This window comes from Amphiura filiformis, unplaced genomic scaffold (genome assembly GCF_039555335.1).
Source record: "Amphiura filiformis unplaced genomic scaffold, Afil_fr2py scaffold_215, whole genome shotgun sequence".
NCBI lineage: Eukaryota > Metazoa > Echinodermata > Ophiuroidea > Amphilepidida > Amphiuridae > Amphiura > Amphiura filiformis.
The window spans coordinates 69,483-88,356 of NW_027305679.1; positions in this window are offsets into that span (position 1 = coordinate 69,483).

An 18,874-nucleotide genomic window follows, 5' to 3' on the forward strand; every position below is an offset into this window, starting at 1 on the left:
TGAGAGCATCCAAGTCCAAATTGATTTTCGGCTAAAAATTCTACAAAAATGCGATTTTCACCAACTTTTCTGCTGAATATAGAAGGAAATGACTATTGTCACCTAACTGACGAGTAACAAGTCAGTAGATCTTGAAATAATTTCTCAAGAGCGAAATGAAATTCATTGGGCCTCACCACCAACACTCACCCCCCGGTCCTACTAGGTAAGGTGCTGGTGTGAAAATTTTATTACCAAAATGAGCGCAAAGGATGTATCTACAATTAGCTTATGTTGTTTGGGCTTAAACGCGGCGTTTTTATGACGAATAAAAAATCTTGGGGTTGGTACACCCCCCCCCCCTTCGTAGTTCTAGGATTAATCGTTACCGTAACCCTAATTATAATCCTAGCCATAACCTAACTCCAACTAGCACCCACCTCTTGTGTTTCGAACTAGCCAACTTTATTTTGACACTAGCGAACTTGAGCATAAGCGCTTGTAATCTTGGTACTACGTATTTTGGTGAAGTGAACCTTATCTGATAAGCATAATAACCTTCAATGTAAAGTAAGCTGAGATTTGATGTTCGCGAATAATTAGTCTACAAATAGGCATATAAAATATAGCATATATTTTTGAATAATTCAGAAAAGGTTTTCCACTGATTTTTCACAACTTTAAGCACAGACATAGTTGAATCTAGAATACACATCGTTTCAATTCAGCCATTCATTCACAAAAGAATACAAGACAGATTAATATAATCTAAAATGTATTAAAAGTTATAGTAAACTTTTATTGTGTGTGTATAAATGACACGAATCTGTTCATATAACGGTTAACGTATTGCTGTATATTAAACTTGAATCAGTTTTACCTTGAACCTGCCATTGGATATCAATATGAAAATCATATTATATAATGGAAGCAATACACCTGGAAAATGGTGCGGTTATGGATTTCACACTATGGACAACAATGACCTCATCCCAATGGCATAGTTCAATAACCTCAATTAAACACTCATGGTGCAAAATTTGACCTCAAGTTGCAGAGTATGAGTTTTTGTATCCAAATTTTCTAAGGTCATTCAATGAATGTACAAATGTATTGGGGTTAAAGAACTGTGCCCTGATAGATGAGCATGTTGTGGATCCTAGTGTACCAGACATCAGTACAAATAGTTGGTTCAAAGAGGTTCAAGTCTATGGTACAACAAAACATGTACATTTTCTTTAACCATGAGTGATATATTATTTCCCACAATAATAAAGTTGACTGAAACTGTTAATACATTGTATTCAGCTAGCTGTGAATGCACGAATGAATTGAACGAGTTCATAGCCAAAGGTGAGAAATATCTCAAAGTCAATTAAAGGTACCATCGGTGATACCAGGGAAATCTTTTTAACAAAATCAAAATATATATGTACAGCTTAAAAGTGAAGGATAAGTCAATAAAAATTGTCATTATGTATTTCTTAAGGGGGTACTACACCCCTCGATAAATTTGTGTTTATTTTTGCATTTTTCTCGAAAACTAATAACACACTGGTAACAAAAGTTATGTATATTATAGGGGCAAGGAATCCAATTACTATACTGGAATTTCAGTGACCAAAGACAAGCGGTTCGTTATTTATGATAAGAAATAAAGGTACCGCTAGGATATACCTCGTTTCCTATCATATATACTGAACCGCTTGTCTTGAGTCACTGAAATTCAATGTAGTAATTGGATTCTTTGCCCCAATAATATACATAACTTTTGTTACCAGTGTGTTATTATTTTTTGAGAAAAATACAAAAATAGTTATAAATTTACCACAGGGGTGTAGTACCCCCTTAATGAACAAATTGGCAAAAAGGAAGAAAACAGTAGAAAAAAAAGAAACGTTAATTAAGAATTGCATGTAGCTGTAAACTTTTCAAACATTGACCAAAATGTGACCTTTTACACTTATTATGCTGTATTAGGTCTTACCACTAATTACAGGGTTTGTTGGTGCACCCATTCCCATTCTAAAAATGTTCAAAAATCATATTTGTTGATGATATTTTTTTCGATTTTCTGATTTAGAGAGTCACTGATAGTGCCTTTATGTTTCTGAAACCAGTGGAAAATATTTTCAAATTCATCCTAAATAATATTCTATTTGAGCTTAAAGTTGCAAGCGGGGTGTCTGCCACCGGATGGGGGACCAAATGTGGGATCGAAAAACCGATCGACTTAAGGTCCGTTCATACTACCACCGCCCGCATTTGCGATGCGTTGCTTTGCGATTAGGTGCGTTGCCGCACTGCATCGTACTGCAAACTACTGCATTGCGATATCACAATAACTTGGAAATGCGACGAGTTGCGTTGAGTTGCGGCAAAAGTAATCGATATATCGGCATCGCAAAGCAACGCATCGCAAATGCGGTGGTAGTATGAACGGACCTTTAGGGGGAGCAAGCGGGGTTCCAATCTGGTGGCTACCCTACATAAATTAATACATTTTTAGAGGAAAATTAAACATAATACCAAAATAGTTTGCATTTAGAGCTACAAAACTTCGAATTGAGAAATTCATATCTGGAATGATATCTGTTTTGGAATGTAATTGGTGGACTTGCAAAATAACCGTGGAATAATGTACAGTGTGTCCCAATCAAAAATTTCCTAATGCTTTTATTTTGTTGTAACTCCAAAGGTACATACAATCACAAAATTAAAACTTTACAGAAGAGACAGTACAATCTATCTTAGTTCGTCGTCTTGGTTCGGAAACGGATCGTTCCCTTTAAAAACCAATGTATAGCCTATAGGTGACTAGCACTAATATTATTGTAATCATATTAAATTGGCACAAGTCCTAAATCTATTATTCAACTTAACCACTGAACCTTGATGTTGGATGTATGTTTATGAAATTTCACGTTATTCTTTGCACGATATGCTTGCTAATGCAAACTTGAATTTAATATAGTACTAGTATCGTGGGTTAAGTTTGTAAGTGTATTAATGAAAGTAAACACTGTTCAAAAGTAGAAAATAGACGGAAAGCGGAAAGGTGCAGCGATTGACATGTTCAGTTGTTAAAATGACAGCCAATCTGGACCTATATATACCCAAAACGTTTTTAAAACGTTTTAAACAGGTTATCATGTGGTTTTGGTTTTGGTTAAAATGTTTTAATAACATTAAGTGTCATATAAAGGTCACGAAAACGTTTTAAAACGTTATGTATGAAATCACATTACACCAATGTTTTTAAAATGTTTTCAAAAACATTTTTTGCCAAATATTTTACCAACACTTAAATAACATTATGTTAGTATATTTCAGTAAATTATCAAAAAGTGTTTTTGAACGTTATGAAAACATTCTATACACTTTATAATCTTTTATATAACCTGACGTTAAACGTTTTCTGGCAGCCTTTTCTAACCTATTGCGAATGATGTCGAAAACGTTTCGTGTTTGCTGGGTAGCTACATGTATTTCAGAATGTTGATCAAATCACCACCGGTTTAAATCGTGTCTGCTGTGTTTTTCTCTGCTACCCATCTTGAAGGATAGACCTTTGGTGACATAACACTACATATAGATTGAAAGTATTAATAAGTCATGAAAGGTGTAGATTGATTGTCAAAGAATGTAATTAAAATTTGTAACAAATAACCGATAATTAACTTATAATCAGATTTTTAATGGTAGTGAACAATGGATGTGGCAATTCGAAAAAGCCGATTTTGCCATCATATGACAAATTATTATTTCTACGTTATTACTATTTACACTAATAATCTATTAAAGTGCATGACAAAATCATCTCTGACAGTAAGCATGGTAAGAATATGTGCTATGTTCTCAACCAGGTAACTTTACATTACTTGGTTTGATTAACATAGCAAAATAAATCAGCATTATAAATCATTTTTCAGACTTAAACTTAGTTTATTGAATGATAAATTTTCCATTTTTAAATGTCTAGTTATTTTAATTAGTCAAAATACTTTTCATGACTAATTAATATTTTCAGTATAGGGTTTATCAGATTACAAACTAACCACTCACGCTTTCAGTGGGTTATGATTCTTTGTACACTTAAACACAATCAATTAATGGGGCATGACGTCAATTATTAAAGGTAAAATTATAGCATTACCTGCTTTGGTAGGTTGTATTTCTGACTCGCTAAATCAAAATCACTCTGAGAAGTTGCAACTGAAATGGGCTATTCCAGTTTAAATCCATGTACCCCGTATAGAAGACATGATCTTAATATCCCAAACAAGGAGTATGAATTTAAAATTGGGTTACCTGAATGGGTAAGCCCATTTAAAATCTATACCCCATGGGTGGGATATTAAGGTCATGCCTTCCATATTGGGTGTATGGATTTCAACTGGAATAGCCCGATCTTGATACAAGCAAATTCTTGCCTACTACCAATACAACGTAACTATACAAAATAATAATTGTAAACAACCGAATAATTTTCCCGTGTATATGAACACAAAACGGTCTGGTAAGTTAATTTTGCTATTCGCGTGTCAGCACGTAATGAAGTTATGCACCATCAACCAGAACTAAGGCCGACTCTACATAGTTATTTTATTTAAAGTAAACTCAGTATGAATGAAGCTTTGGTGGTCCTTATTTCACTAAAAACTCTTGGAAATTCAAATTAATTCACGATTTGAATAAAAGTCTTATACTTTTTAATGAATGTTAATACCAGGTGACATACCTGTGCCTACCAGAGTACGACACTAGGGGTCTTTCGGTGGGAATTATTTTCGAAAAAGGGGGTCATTCAAGACTCCAAGAAAATGGGGGTCATTCAGTGTGGGTACGCTAAAATTTGGTTGTCATTCACCATTAAAAAAAAGTAACTTTCTGGGCAAATGTGGAAAACATACAAAAATGTCAAATTCGTCCTAAATGGTGTAAACCTCAAAGAATTGTGTATCCATTATTTGAGTTCCGAAATCATGCATTGTTTTCCCAGGTTGCAGCACAACGTTATGTCTTCCTTAAGCAATGTGTGCAGTTTCCCTTGACACCTTGAGTTCCTCCTGAGGTGTTCTATCTGTCACTGAGGTGTTGATACGAAACATCATGTCACTCAGAGTGGTCAAAAGCTGTACTACATGACTCAGAGTGGTCAATGAGTTAATAGCATAACCTTGTGCTAACATGAATCTTCTACAGTCAGTCTACTCTGAAGTACAAAGTACCGACGCGGCCGCACACATTGAGCTGACTTTGAAAGCACGCATACCTCAGCAGAGACGCAGCATTGCGCACTGTTTACGCGCGCGTTGTCACTTTGTACTTCAGAGTGGACAAACTGTAGGTAGTGAGCTTCGAGTGAGGCATTTACAATGTCAATGTCCCCAGTGTCACTAAATGATGTAGCTAGAGAAAAATAAATGATGTAGCTAGAAAATTGACATTGATGCCCAATGTTATAATAATAATTGTCTGTCATAATGCAACGAAGGCTTAATTGCTCGATTTAGGGCACATCATCATTATGTCACATACGCGTATGTGCTCCCCTGCCTACAGAATTTTTCAATATGATTATCTATAATGTCTAATAACAAGAAAAGAGGCCATCCCAGCAAACACAAAACGTTTTCGACATCATTCGTAAAAGGTTATAAAAGGTTGTCAGAAAACGTTTAAATGTCGGGTTATATAAAGGGTATATTAATGGTTTTCGTAACATTAAATAACATTTGTTGGTAATTTACTGCACAGCAAACACAGATGTTTTACAGAAAACATTTAAATGTCGGGTTATATAAAGGGAATAAAAACGTTTTAATAACATTCCAAAAACATTTTTGAAAACTTGGTACAAATCATTCTAAACAAAATGTTATTTTGGGGTCGAAAAAATATTTTGCAAAAAATGTTTGCCCAAAATATTTACAATAACGTTTTTAAAATGTTTTCACAACCTTTATATAACCCGACATTTAAATGTTATTAAAACGTTTTGTAAAAAACATTTTAAGAACATTTCTGTGTCTGCTGGGTGCAAATATTTTAACATAATGTTATTTAAGTGTTGACAAAATATTTGGCCAAAAATGTTTGCAAAAATAGTTTACAATGACATTTCGAAAACATTTTTAAAATTTTGTTGTAGTGTGTTTTCATACAAAACGTTTCAAACGATTTCATGACCTTTATATAACCCGATATTTTAATGTTATTAAAACGTTTTTTCCTAAACCAAAACCCAAAATATAACTTATTTAAAACGTTTTAAAAACGTTTTATGTTTGCTGGGATCATCTTTCTTTTAAAATCCTCCAGTCAAAGCTACAAAATGCAAATGGGTAGTAGTTTTATGAACAAAATCTTATCTGGGAAATGTCATGTTTTGGTGAATGGTCAAAGATTCAATGGTAATGTTTAAAGGAATTTCTTTAGATACCTTAATATTTTGTTTGTTCAGATATGTAACATAATGAGGAATAAATATACACAACTATGTCATCACTTGTTAAAATCATAGAGGGAGGTTTATTGCACCAGTATGCAAAATCAACAAATTAAAACTAATTATACTTTACAACAGTGAAAAGGGTTTCGAATCCATCACTATTTGTGGGAGTTACGACAACATGTTGAGGTCTAATGACTTTTAGAACACCCCGTATTTGTATTAAATGATACCATTTGATCTGTTAATTGACGAGATCCCAAAGGATTGTATATCCACTGTTTGTATTCCTAAATCATGTTTTGTTTTCCCGAGTTGTAGCACAACGTTACGTCTTCCTGAACAAAGTGTGCAGTTTCGCTTTACAACTTGAGTTCCTCCTGAAGTATTCTATTTGTCACTGAGGTGTTGACATGGAACATCATGTCACTCAGAGTAGTCAAAGGCTGTACTACATGACAGAGAGTGGTAAATGAGTTAAGCAACTGAATGGATTTATGATTAATTCGTCGTATGATTACGTCGTATATATGACAATTGGAAAAATGCTATTGGTGGTTTATGAAAATGTATTATTTGAGACTTTAGATTAACATTTTACATTGTACCCAGTATCATAATTGTCTACTATAATGCAACGAAGACTTAATTTCTCCATTTAGGATACGTCATAATTGTGTTATATTTAAAATAAATATAATGGTAAAGATTGGGGTTCAGCACGTTGGGTTTTTTTTTTAGATTTCAACCATTTTTGCAGCTACATCAAGTGAATTTCTACAGACACCTAGCTTGAAGTCCGTATACCTTCCTCGAGTCAGTAAATTAAAATGTTCTCAAAAACTGTTAATTTTTTGCAGGAATCTGTTATGCTAGTTGGATTCCTTGCATCATTTCCATTTTGAGAATGTATACCTTTATATAGTTTATATCATTACATTTAGATTTAAAACAATATCTAAATTACTGACTCGAGGAAAGCTGCTTGTTTATCACTGCGCAACATTGGAAGTGTACGCAAATATTTGACCAGAGATGCAGCAGAAACTCTCACTCATGCTTTTGTGACATCAAGAATTGATGGAAATAATGCTCTCCTAAATGGTCTGCCAGATAAGCAAATTAATAGGCTCCAGAGGCTACAAAACATGGCTGCACGCATCATAACTTACACCAAAATGTCTGACCACATCACACCTGTGTTAGCGGACTTACATTGGCTACCTGTTAAACAACGAGTGTCTTTCAAATTTGTTTGATCTTGTTCAAATGCATGCATGGTCAGGCACCTCTCTACTTGAGTGATCTAGTTGATGCTTTCACTCCGGATAAAGCTGGGTTGAGATCAACGGACAGTGGACGCCTGCTGGAGCTTCGTACAAGAACCCTTTGGGGAGATAGATCCTTCGAAGTTGGTGCACCTAAACTATGGAACACACTGCCTGTAGCACTAAGAACATGTGACAATATCGCAACTTTCAAATCTGGACTTAAGACCCATCTATACAATGAGGCATTCAAAGAGTGACTCTTTTAGTATTTGACTCTTTTTTCTTATGAACTGTGTCACCATGTTGATATATTTTCTCAGATCTTTTGAACTTGTTGTGTCAAGCGCCATTGAGCGTCGAAAGGCGGATACCGGCGCTATATTAAATCGTCATTATTATTATTATATTTATACAGACTATCGGTTGATTATTTATTTTGAGACCGCCATATTTTTAGCAAAACCATACAAATGTATAGAAAGCTGCAACCATTATTTCGTATTAAATGTTTTAATTAGTATTATTATCTGTCTATTTACCATGTTCCCCTTTATTTTGTGAAAATCCATCGAAAATCGATAGTACTTAATTACTTCCATTTAAAAGGGATTCGTCATGAATTGAAAGTAAGGGTATGACTGTTTATTCAAGCTTTAAGGTGGTACTACACTCCATGATAAATTTGTGACTATTTTTGCATTTCTCTCAAAAAATAATAATACACTGGTAACAAAAGTTATGTATACTATAGGGGCAAGGAATCCAGTTACTACACTGGAATTTCAGTGACTCAACACAAGCGGTACTTTATTTATGATAAGAAAAGGGGTACCGCTAGAATGTACCACATTTCTTAACACATTATAATGAACCACTTGTCTTGAATCACTGAAATTTCAGTAAAGTTATTAGATTCCTTGTCCCCCTAAAATATACATAACTTTTGTTACCAGTGTGGCCTGTAGAAGGATCTTGTTTGATACTGGTGTACCACAGGACTACTGCAACAGTACAACAGCTACAGCATTATTATATTATTATGACAATCAATGGATTGATGAAATTTAATATTGCTTCGACACCTTGGATGTATAATATTTTTGTCACTTTGGGTGTGGGTAGGGGTATGAATAATATGTGTGGGATGGGTGATATATATAGAGAGAGGGGAGGGGGAGAGTGAGAGAGAGCGAGAGGGGGACGGGGGGGGAGAGGGAGAGAGAGAGGGAGAAAGGCGAGAGAAATTGGCGAAGCAAAAACCCGAATGTAATATGTAATATATGTATATATATCTAATCTGAATAATACATTTTCAATGTATCGCTATATATTTGGATACAACCGATCGTAATATGCGGGGGAGGATTCGTCCTAAACCTACACATATTTAACTTTGATAATGTGTTTGTAACACTGTGGTTTCTTATACAGGAATACCTGACCCGTGAAGTACTTTACCAAAAATATGTCGTTTTATACAATGCCAACAAAAGATAACAATACATGTTGTGTCACTGAAATATGAACACACCTTTAGTGACATCGTTACCAAGGTTACTGTTCTTTACAAGTTGATTAGTTTTTCAATTTGCCCTTTTCAACTCATTGGACATGGGATGTGGGTACTAGTACCTTAAATGATAATTGAAAAATATAGTGAAAGAAAATGTTTGCTTAGATGACATTTGGAAATGAATTTGGCGAAAACCTTCTGTTAATAAAATACTATGCTGAACCACCAGCCTGGTGACTGGGTGAGTAATTTCAGATGATTGAGCTCAGAATACATCAAAGAATGTCTTCCAATTCATGAAAACAAATAGATAATCAGCTTATCGATTAAAAGCTTAGAGGGAAGGTCTTGCCGTTCAACGAGTGTTTGTAATTATCATCAGGTTTTCTCCAAATTCATTCTCTAATGAAGACTTGGTCTAAAAATATTATAAAGGAATTCCTTACATTATCATAATAATACTAAAAAAAAAATAATAATAAATAAATAAATAAATAAATAAATAAATAAATAAATAAATAAATAAATAAATAAATAAATAAATAAATAAATGAATGAATGAATGAATAAATAAATAAATAAATAAATAAATAAATAAATAAATAAATAAATAAATAAATAAATAAATAAATAAATAAATAATAAATAATAATAATAATAAAAATCTTCATACTTTATTGCTGTCAATTATAATGGTATAGTTTAAAAGTAAGCTTGGGTGTAACAAAATAAGTTACACCATGGTATTTAAAATCTATGGTTACACGTACATAAATACATATTTGCACATGAGCAGCCCTACCACATTGTTCGGATCCTGCATATCATAACAAGTAATAAAGGTGTTCCATCCTATATATATTTTCTTTACTTTCGCGGTTGCCACCTTTTCACGCATCATGGACAGAGTCAATGCAAGTGTTAAGTCATTTGAAAACATGAAAGTTCAAGTTTTCGGACGACATGGTGGCATTTATGGTGATCATAATTTATGCTATATTTGTAACGTATACACATGAAATCGATATTGGTTAAATGGAATAAGCCAATTCATGTATTATATTTTGGCATGAGACACAAGTTTTACTGCTTTAGGCATGAGATATTTTGTTTTAACTGGTATAAACAAAGAAGTGGTAGCATTATCAGCATCCCCATTACAATCGATTATCCAGGTGGTGGCCGCAATGCATTCTCTAAATTCAGTAAATTTCCATCGTCAACCGTGTAATTGAATGGGATTATTTTGAAATTTTAAAACGCTTGAAATATCACAAACAAATAGGCCTATGTTGATAAATAATATAAATACAAGCTAAAACCGTTGGGGTTCGATAATGAACCCCACAAAACTAACTGACTATATTGGAAAATGCCATACATCCGGGCGGTTTCACAAGTTGCCGGCTCGATCATGTCATCCGCCGCCTGGATTATCCGTCCTGTTTTAAGGACTAATGTGATTATGTGTAAATCGGTCTGTCCACAAAATCAAGTTAGGTTTAAAGCTGTCAGTTTCAATAATAATAATCTTTCTATTGCTTCTACTCAGTACTATTATTACAACTATTATACCTTCGTATATGTCAATATAAACAAAATTCAAACCTCACAAATTGCCAGGGTCATTGTCAACCTCTTAGTATTCCTGCGCCTCGGAATTCGCTACACAAAGGGCGTCAAGGGGGACAGGACACAGGTGGACATGCCCTATTTTTCAAATAGGGGTACATAATAAGATACTCTCTTTTTTTTAATAATGAAGTCAAAAAGCAAAATGTTGCTTGAGCACTAAATTATATGCATTATTATGCACCATTGGGTTCAATTGGGACTTGCGTCGCGTAATTCTATTATTAGACTTGCATGTTATACGCTAATAGTGTCAACATGTGTGTGCACCTAATGGCTTAATTAGGGCTTCAATTTTTAGCACAAATTTTAACTTATGAGGGGACACATTTCAGATACCCCCTTCCGACGCGCAAGCGAGAAGATCCAAAGTCGTCCACTTTTCAAACTAATGTGTGCCCCCACGGAGCTCCCACTTTTCAAGACAGATGATCACCGTGCTTTAAGGGGTCGGTCACTCAACTTTGTTATTTTTGTGGGACCTGATCACATCAGACACACAAAATTACATTATGAATACAAGGAAGGTCCTTCTAATATGAAGTAATTTTGATGTTTTGAAATTCACCATATAATGCAAATTGTATGGCAATGTATTAGAAATAGTCGCGAATATCGCAGATTTCAAAAGGATATTCCTCGTATTCAGAATGCAATTTGGTGTGTCTGATGTGCTCTCAGATCCCACAAAAATACTGTGTAAACGTCGCTATCCGAGCCAATCTTTTTCATAATACTAGTAAGTCCAAGTTACCATATAAACTAAGTTCAAAACTGGTATGCTGATTCATTAAATTTTATTACCGTCTGTGGGTAAGACTTTCCTATTGCAAACAAAAATCGATTACAATGTGTGCATTAGACAGTGAACATTGTTGTCATATATATAAGTTTATTCAACTTGTGTATTGACCCGAAATGAATTTGTTTTTAACATACTAGTAACAGGTTATATTTATCAACCCAAGCCTTTTGCTATTGTCATGATTGTTCGGATTAGAAAGTTGACAAATTGAATTTTGTTGCCAGTGCGCTAGATTTTCACGACGTGATTTAATTGTGTTTGACAGAAAGGTGGCGCTATTAGCACACAAGCAACAGCAACATGGGGGGATAAGACCTGAATAAAATATTTACCTTCATTTCTTAATGAAAGTGCATAATCTACGATCTTTAACAATGAATTTGACTAATTATTCTAAAATCTGCTTTTGTGGCATATTTTTAATGTCCTAATTTACTGTACAATTGAAATCAACCAAATCAATTGTAATTGTCGGCCGTCGTCACTACTGACGATTGGCTGCCATCTGGCTGCATCGCCTTATCTCCTTCTTCTAAGCTGTTCTGTTCTGAGCTAGTCCCTCGGCTTGCGCTTGTTTCTTCTGTCGTCATCTTTACCTTTACCCTTCAAGTTTTCATTCCATTATGAGTGCACTGCCACTTCCTCTGAGGATGTGACCAAGGTAGGTAAACTTTCTTGTTTCCAACTCTCCGAGCTGCTGTCTCTTCACACCAAGTTCCTCAATGATACTTCTGACTGCTCTTTTCTCCTTCCAACTGATGTTTAGCATTCTTCTCGAGAACCACATTTCAGTAGCAAGCACCCGTTTCTCATTTGCTTTAGTCATAGTCCAGCCCTCCAAGCCATTAAGAAGTACCCTCCATACCAATATCTTGGTCAGTTTCATTTTCAGTTGCAAAGTTTCAATCATTCCACAGATCCTGAAGTTCAATCAATCTCCAATATATTTTTCAGTTTGGGTAATTTCTCTTAAATAATTTTAAGGTAATACGTATATTGATTTTATATCAAATGAGTCAAGGAAGCATTTATATTTCCATTAGGTATAGAGGTTATTGAGTTATGACATATATAAATGAATCAAAACGAAAGTTTTCGCTATTTCTATAAAATTCAGTTGCAATTAGAATTGGTATTGAACCCGTACCTTTCCCTGTGCGTATGGGCTTTTTTGTTCAATATATGTGACACACTGCTAGCTTAGGCACTGCGCCGACTAGGAAGGTTTGAAAAAAGTTGTCAACTTCCAACCGCTAGGTGGTTTGTTTATCTTCTTAATGTTCAATATCAGTATATAGGAATAGTTAATCTACAGGGTGTCCCTAAAAGAACTGTATCGTCAGAAACTGAATGCGTAAATTAACGCATAAACGAAACATAAATAAATAACCGATATCATCATCATCAGCCGTATTCAGCCCCCTGCAGGGTGAAAGCCTCCCCAAGTTGGCACCAAAGATCCCTGTCACTTACTTTTGCCATCCACCTGATCCCTATGAAACTTGCTATCTCATCCCTCCATCTGACTTTCTGTCTGCCTTGGTGTCTTGAGCTCAGCCAAGGCCTCCATTCTGTGACATTCTTTGTCCATCTATTATCTGTTGATCTTGCAAGATGGCCAGCCACTTCTTCATCTTTATTGTGTGGATTATGTCTGTAACTTCTGTTTGGCTCCTAATCCATGCCACTGTTTACCTGTCCCTTTTGGTGAAGCCCAGGATACATCTTTTTATGCTATCTTGTGCAGTTTTCAGTTTTTGCTCCATCCTCTTAGTAAGTGACCATGTTTCAGCTCCATATGTCATGGCAGGTATAGTACACATTGGTTGAAAACCTTTTTTTTTTCAGACAAGTTAGCATCTTACTTCTCAAATAACCGATATATCAGGTATCATTTACTTTGAATTTTAACCGCTTCGTTTTTTTAATAAAAGTATTTTACGAAACTACATAACTTTCAATCCGTTCCACGAAGTCACATATCTGTCAATGACAATAGACGACTCATGCAGTGTCATGCGCTGATGATGCGCAGTGATTAGCACTTCGAATTGATTGATATACCCGGTTGATATATGAATCCGCGGAAAGGAAATGAGGGAGTTTCGTAAAATACTTATATTTCAAGAACGATGTGGTCAATTGTCAAAATTCAGTTAGTTAGTTAGATTTAGTTGTGGCGCTAATATGCCGAAACAATTTTAAACAAACTTAAAAGTTTCCGACAGTTCTTTCAGGGACACCCTGTATTGATCAATGATCATATTCGTGTGTTGTAAACACATTTTGAACTAAATACGAGGGGGTATCCAAAAGTGTTTGACATCACCCAGAAGTGAAGGAGCTATATTGCTGAAATTTTGTCAGTGTAATTACTGGTAGGCATGTCCACTAAAAATTGAAGTACTTTTAAATTGATTCAGACCTAACTTATTGGCTGGGAATTGATGAAAGAAACATTTTGGCGTTTAAATAATCTTAATCGGACGTTTCATTCCAGAGATATGGCCTTTTGAGTGTTACGGTTTTATATAGGGCTGCTAGAACATGTTAAAAAGTTAAAGTCCAAAAAGGATTACTAACAGAAAGTGCAATTTTAAGGTACTTTTTCTTAATGTATTTATTAACTAGCGTTATCTGCAACATTATATTTGCTTATAACAACATGAAAATAAGATCATCCTGAAAATTTAATCGATTTTGTTGACATACAACAAAAAATATAAGACCTCAAAACCCATGGTTTGTTCGGTGAAACCGCAAGCATGATCATAGATGGCCGCCATGGAAAATATCTCCATAGAGGAGATGAACAATAAGTGCATTATTTCAAATAAATGGCGGTAGTCTTAAACATTGTTCAATTTTTTCCGGTCAGCACATTTTATCTTCAAAAATTATTATATTTCATCATGGCATAAGTTTGGTAATATTAATCACTACCAATTTTGAGAAATTTGCTCCAACTCAAAGGTTATCTTTAATACATTGAGCAATACACTGTGTGTGCATGGAAGCCATGATGGATAGCATATGAAATGGACATGGTATTGAGAAGTGCATGATTTGAGATGGGCCGCGGTAGGCTTAAACATTCTTAAATTTCTTAACATCCTGTACATTTTGTCTTCAAAAATAGTTACATTTTATGACTATGTAAGTTTGCTTGTCTGATTCACTCCAAATTCGGAAATAATTGCGTTTGAACAGCTGATGCACGAAATGGTGTCACTTCAACCTGTTGTAGTTCTCATCTCATTAAATTTTTCATTAAAAAAAGTTGATCTCTGCATGGAGGAAGGTCCTCTCTATTTACTGACCAATCAGGAAAAAGTTTGGTTAATGTTTTCCGGTGGAATCAGAAATTTCTTGAAACACCCTGATATAGGCCTACATTTGGATCAAAAACAAGTATGTACGCCACATGTATCGATCAGTTTCTCCATAGACAATACGTGTGTGAGTGCACGCACACAGTAAATGAAAAATCGTTCTAGTGGAAACTGTATGGACAGTGGGCATCCCTATTCAGCATCGAAGTGGTTACGTAATTCTCTTGGTTACCGGATCACGCTACTTTGGTATGCCTTCGATGCCATATACTTTATGTGGTGATCATTTCGATCGTGGTTCATTACTCTAGCGCGTGATCCCGTTGACATAGTAACATTACGTAACTTCGATACTGAATTACTGGTCCTTATGTACATTATGGTCCAACAATGGTCTCATAAGTATGTGTACTTTCTTTACAGGTGGCGCTAGTTTGTCACTTTTAAAACTGGACCTTCGTCTAATTAAGGTTATTAATTATTTTAAACTGTTGTGATTTGGTAGTTCACAGCATCTTACGAATGGTAGTGAGCTTTGGCAAAAACTGTATTGCTCAATTCATAGCGAGTGTGTAGAAGAATTAAAATATCACATATATACTTTTATAGGTGCTGTGGTTCTTGAGTTACGTTGTAAAGAGGGCTGAAACAACAACACTTTTGTAAAACGTACATAACTCATTAACAAAAATAAATTAAGCAAGTTTGCAAAGTATATGATTTGCAGAATGAACTTTTGCAAAACATCAAGGTGTTATTTTTCAATAACATGTTGATCTAGATAATGAAAATCAATTTTTAGGTTGCTTCGACCAACAATACCTCGTCTACCCTTAAATGCTTGTAACTTTGCTTCTTGAATTCACATTGGATTCAATGGGTGTCATAATGTACAGGATTAGATACTGCATATATTAAAAAAAACAAAGTTACCCTAATATGCTTCAGTTTTGAAATTGTTATTATTTTTCCAAGTGTAAGGATACTTTTTTGGCGCAGTATATATTTTACCTATAATCGTGTTCGTGTGTTGTGAACACATTTTAACTATATACACGCAAACCATGACTTCACACTTCACACATTCCACTTCTAATTTAATACAGTAGTGCATTTATTAGTTTATTGAAACCATATTCTGAAAATAAAAACATGATTATATTGGCCCGGTTCAAGTCTTTAGTAATGAAATACAACACTGTCCTTAATTACTCTGTTTCTACAAATGAAATAGAGAAATATTAATCAAATTGAGGTTTTTATAAATAGTTATAAATTGTGACCTTTTCGGCAGACCTTATCAATTTATTGCAGAAAAAAGGACGATTTTTAGGAAATAATTGTTGACTGCTGTCAATATTCAGTGCTGTGTTTTTGGGAAAATAATTTGCGTACATCTCAGATATTTAATATCAAAAGAACCCTTGACCAAGGTACATGATACAAAAACAAAATAAATGTGATGCCTTTTCAAAGAAATATTTTTAAAATAGTAAAATTCTGATATGTCGTCACTGGGCGGGAAAAACCTCATATGTAATTTTTGCCCTTGAACATGGATGAAGCAAACCATTCAATGTAAAGTCTACACCTACAAGGCTTTGTCCATTTTCAAGGGCCAAAAGTAAATATGCGGTATTTCCTGCATGTACTTTTGGCCCTTGAACATGGATAAAGCAACCTCTTCAATATAAAGTCTACACCTACAAGGCAAGGGCCAAAAGTACCTGTGAGGTTTTTCCCGCCCAGTAAGGATGTGCTGATTGTGGTAGGAAGGGGTCACAAATTTATCATGTGATGTGTCACGTTTTCAGGCACTTCAATGGTCCCTGTCCAGCAAGTCCATGAAGTCTGTTATTGTTATCCAATACGAAAAAGTTGAACCGAGCCACTGACAATATTTATTTATTTATTTATTTATTTATTTATTTATTTATTTATTTATTTATTTATTTATTTATTTATTTATTTATTTATTTATTTATCTATTTATTTATTTATTTATTTATTATATGGCTCAATCAAGAAAATCAAAAAGTGGGAGATCACCCAAACATTTCCTTTCAGAGTTTTTAGTTACCAATGAGTCGCTTGGATATTAGAGGCAACATTGGACATCGCAGTGGCGCATACCATCTATTAAAACTGAACATGTATCAGATCTAAAATATTAATAATAATTAAAATAATTAAAATATTTTTATAAGCATCTGAGCATTCTTCCAATGCCAAAATTGCAATTTTGATGGTGAAAAGTTGGGTGAGGCTGTTAACTTGGTCGCCCACCTTTTGGCTTGATTATATATTTTGCGTCGTTAAATCAAAGTGAAATTTTAAGATTATTAACTAGACAATATTTCAGAATATCGATTTCCATAGGCCTTATACATAAAAATGGCGTTTTAACTAGAAATTGTAAACCATTGGTGTAGCTGTCGATCTACTGATTTCAAATTTGCCAATCTGAATGATATGTCATAACCCTTGTCAATAACAATGACCTCATTGGATCAAAAAGATTACATGTTCCAAATTCATTTACGGTGGTACTACACCCCCTGATAAATTCTGTGACTAATTTTGCATTTTTCTCAAAAAATAACTACACACTGGTAACAAAAGGTATAGGGGCAAGGAATCCAATTACTTCACTGAAATTTCAGTGATTCAAGACAAGTGGTTCATTATTTATGTTATAGAAATGAGGTACATTCTAGCGGTACCTCTTTTCTTATCATAAATAACGTACCGCTTGTCTTGAGTCACTGAAATTCCAGTGTGGTAACTGGATTCCTTGCCCCGATAATATACATAACTTTTGTTACCAGTGTGATATTATTTTTTGAGAAAAATGCAAAAAGAGTAGCAAATTTATCAATGGGTGTAGTACCACCTTAAATGTAGATCCACATAAAATCATGTGTCTGGTCCTGAGGATCACAACAATATAAATATATTTTGTGTCCATTCGACCAATACGGTCTAATTCAGATTGTATAAAGTGATCAGCAATAAATCTATCCCGATGTTTGCAAAATTTCTAGCTTCTAGCTTCACTCCCTGAATTGGGTAAAATGGTTCCCAGTTTCAACTTCATTATAGAAGCACATATCTGAGATTTTCGTCTAGTGTATCATAATTGTCTAGTTTATCATATTTTACAGACGCTTTTGTATAATGTACTTGTTAATTATTTCATACTAGTTCAAACCTTTGTTGATATTTGACCATTTTCAATACCTTTTGAGGTATTGAGGATGGTCAAGCATGTGATGAAATTCTTAGAGTAACAAAATCATAGGCTTACACTTTAATTATATATTATTTATATCTATAATGATACAATTTGTCTGATTTGGCTGTAATATTATACTTTTGATAATAATATTTAATGAGATTCCTTGTAAATTATCTTAATGTGCTATTTTGTTATCACAATGAATACGTCACTTTTACTACCACAGAATACACATTGATTTTGTCTCTAGGTTGTGGTTCAATGTTTTTTGGAAAGGTTTCTTTATCTGTTCAAATTAAGTTGTATACTCTGTTCTATCACTCATAAATAATTTGTTGAACTTACTTATAACTTGTTGTCTCAATTTTATTGCGTTATCTCAGCAAAACTAAAGAACTTGTGATAAATGTCATTCAATAGTATTTGTTTTGTGCTGATTACGAAAATCATACGAAGCTAAATTTTGAATTCTTAAGTTTTCAAGTTTAACCAATTATGAAGATTGAAAACTTGAAAATCAAGTAATGCTGACAAAACTCGTTTAAGTAATTCTATATAATTATAGTGGTACAGATTTGAGTACGCTGAACTGAAATCAAGTTTGTAACCAGGGAAATGTAATTTTTGAGTGTAGCTAGCATTGAAGTGAA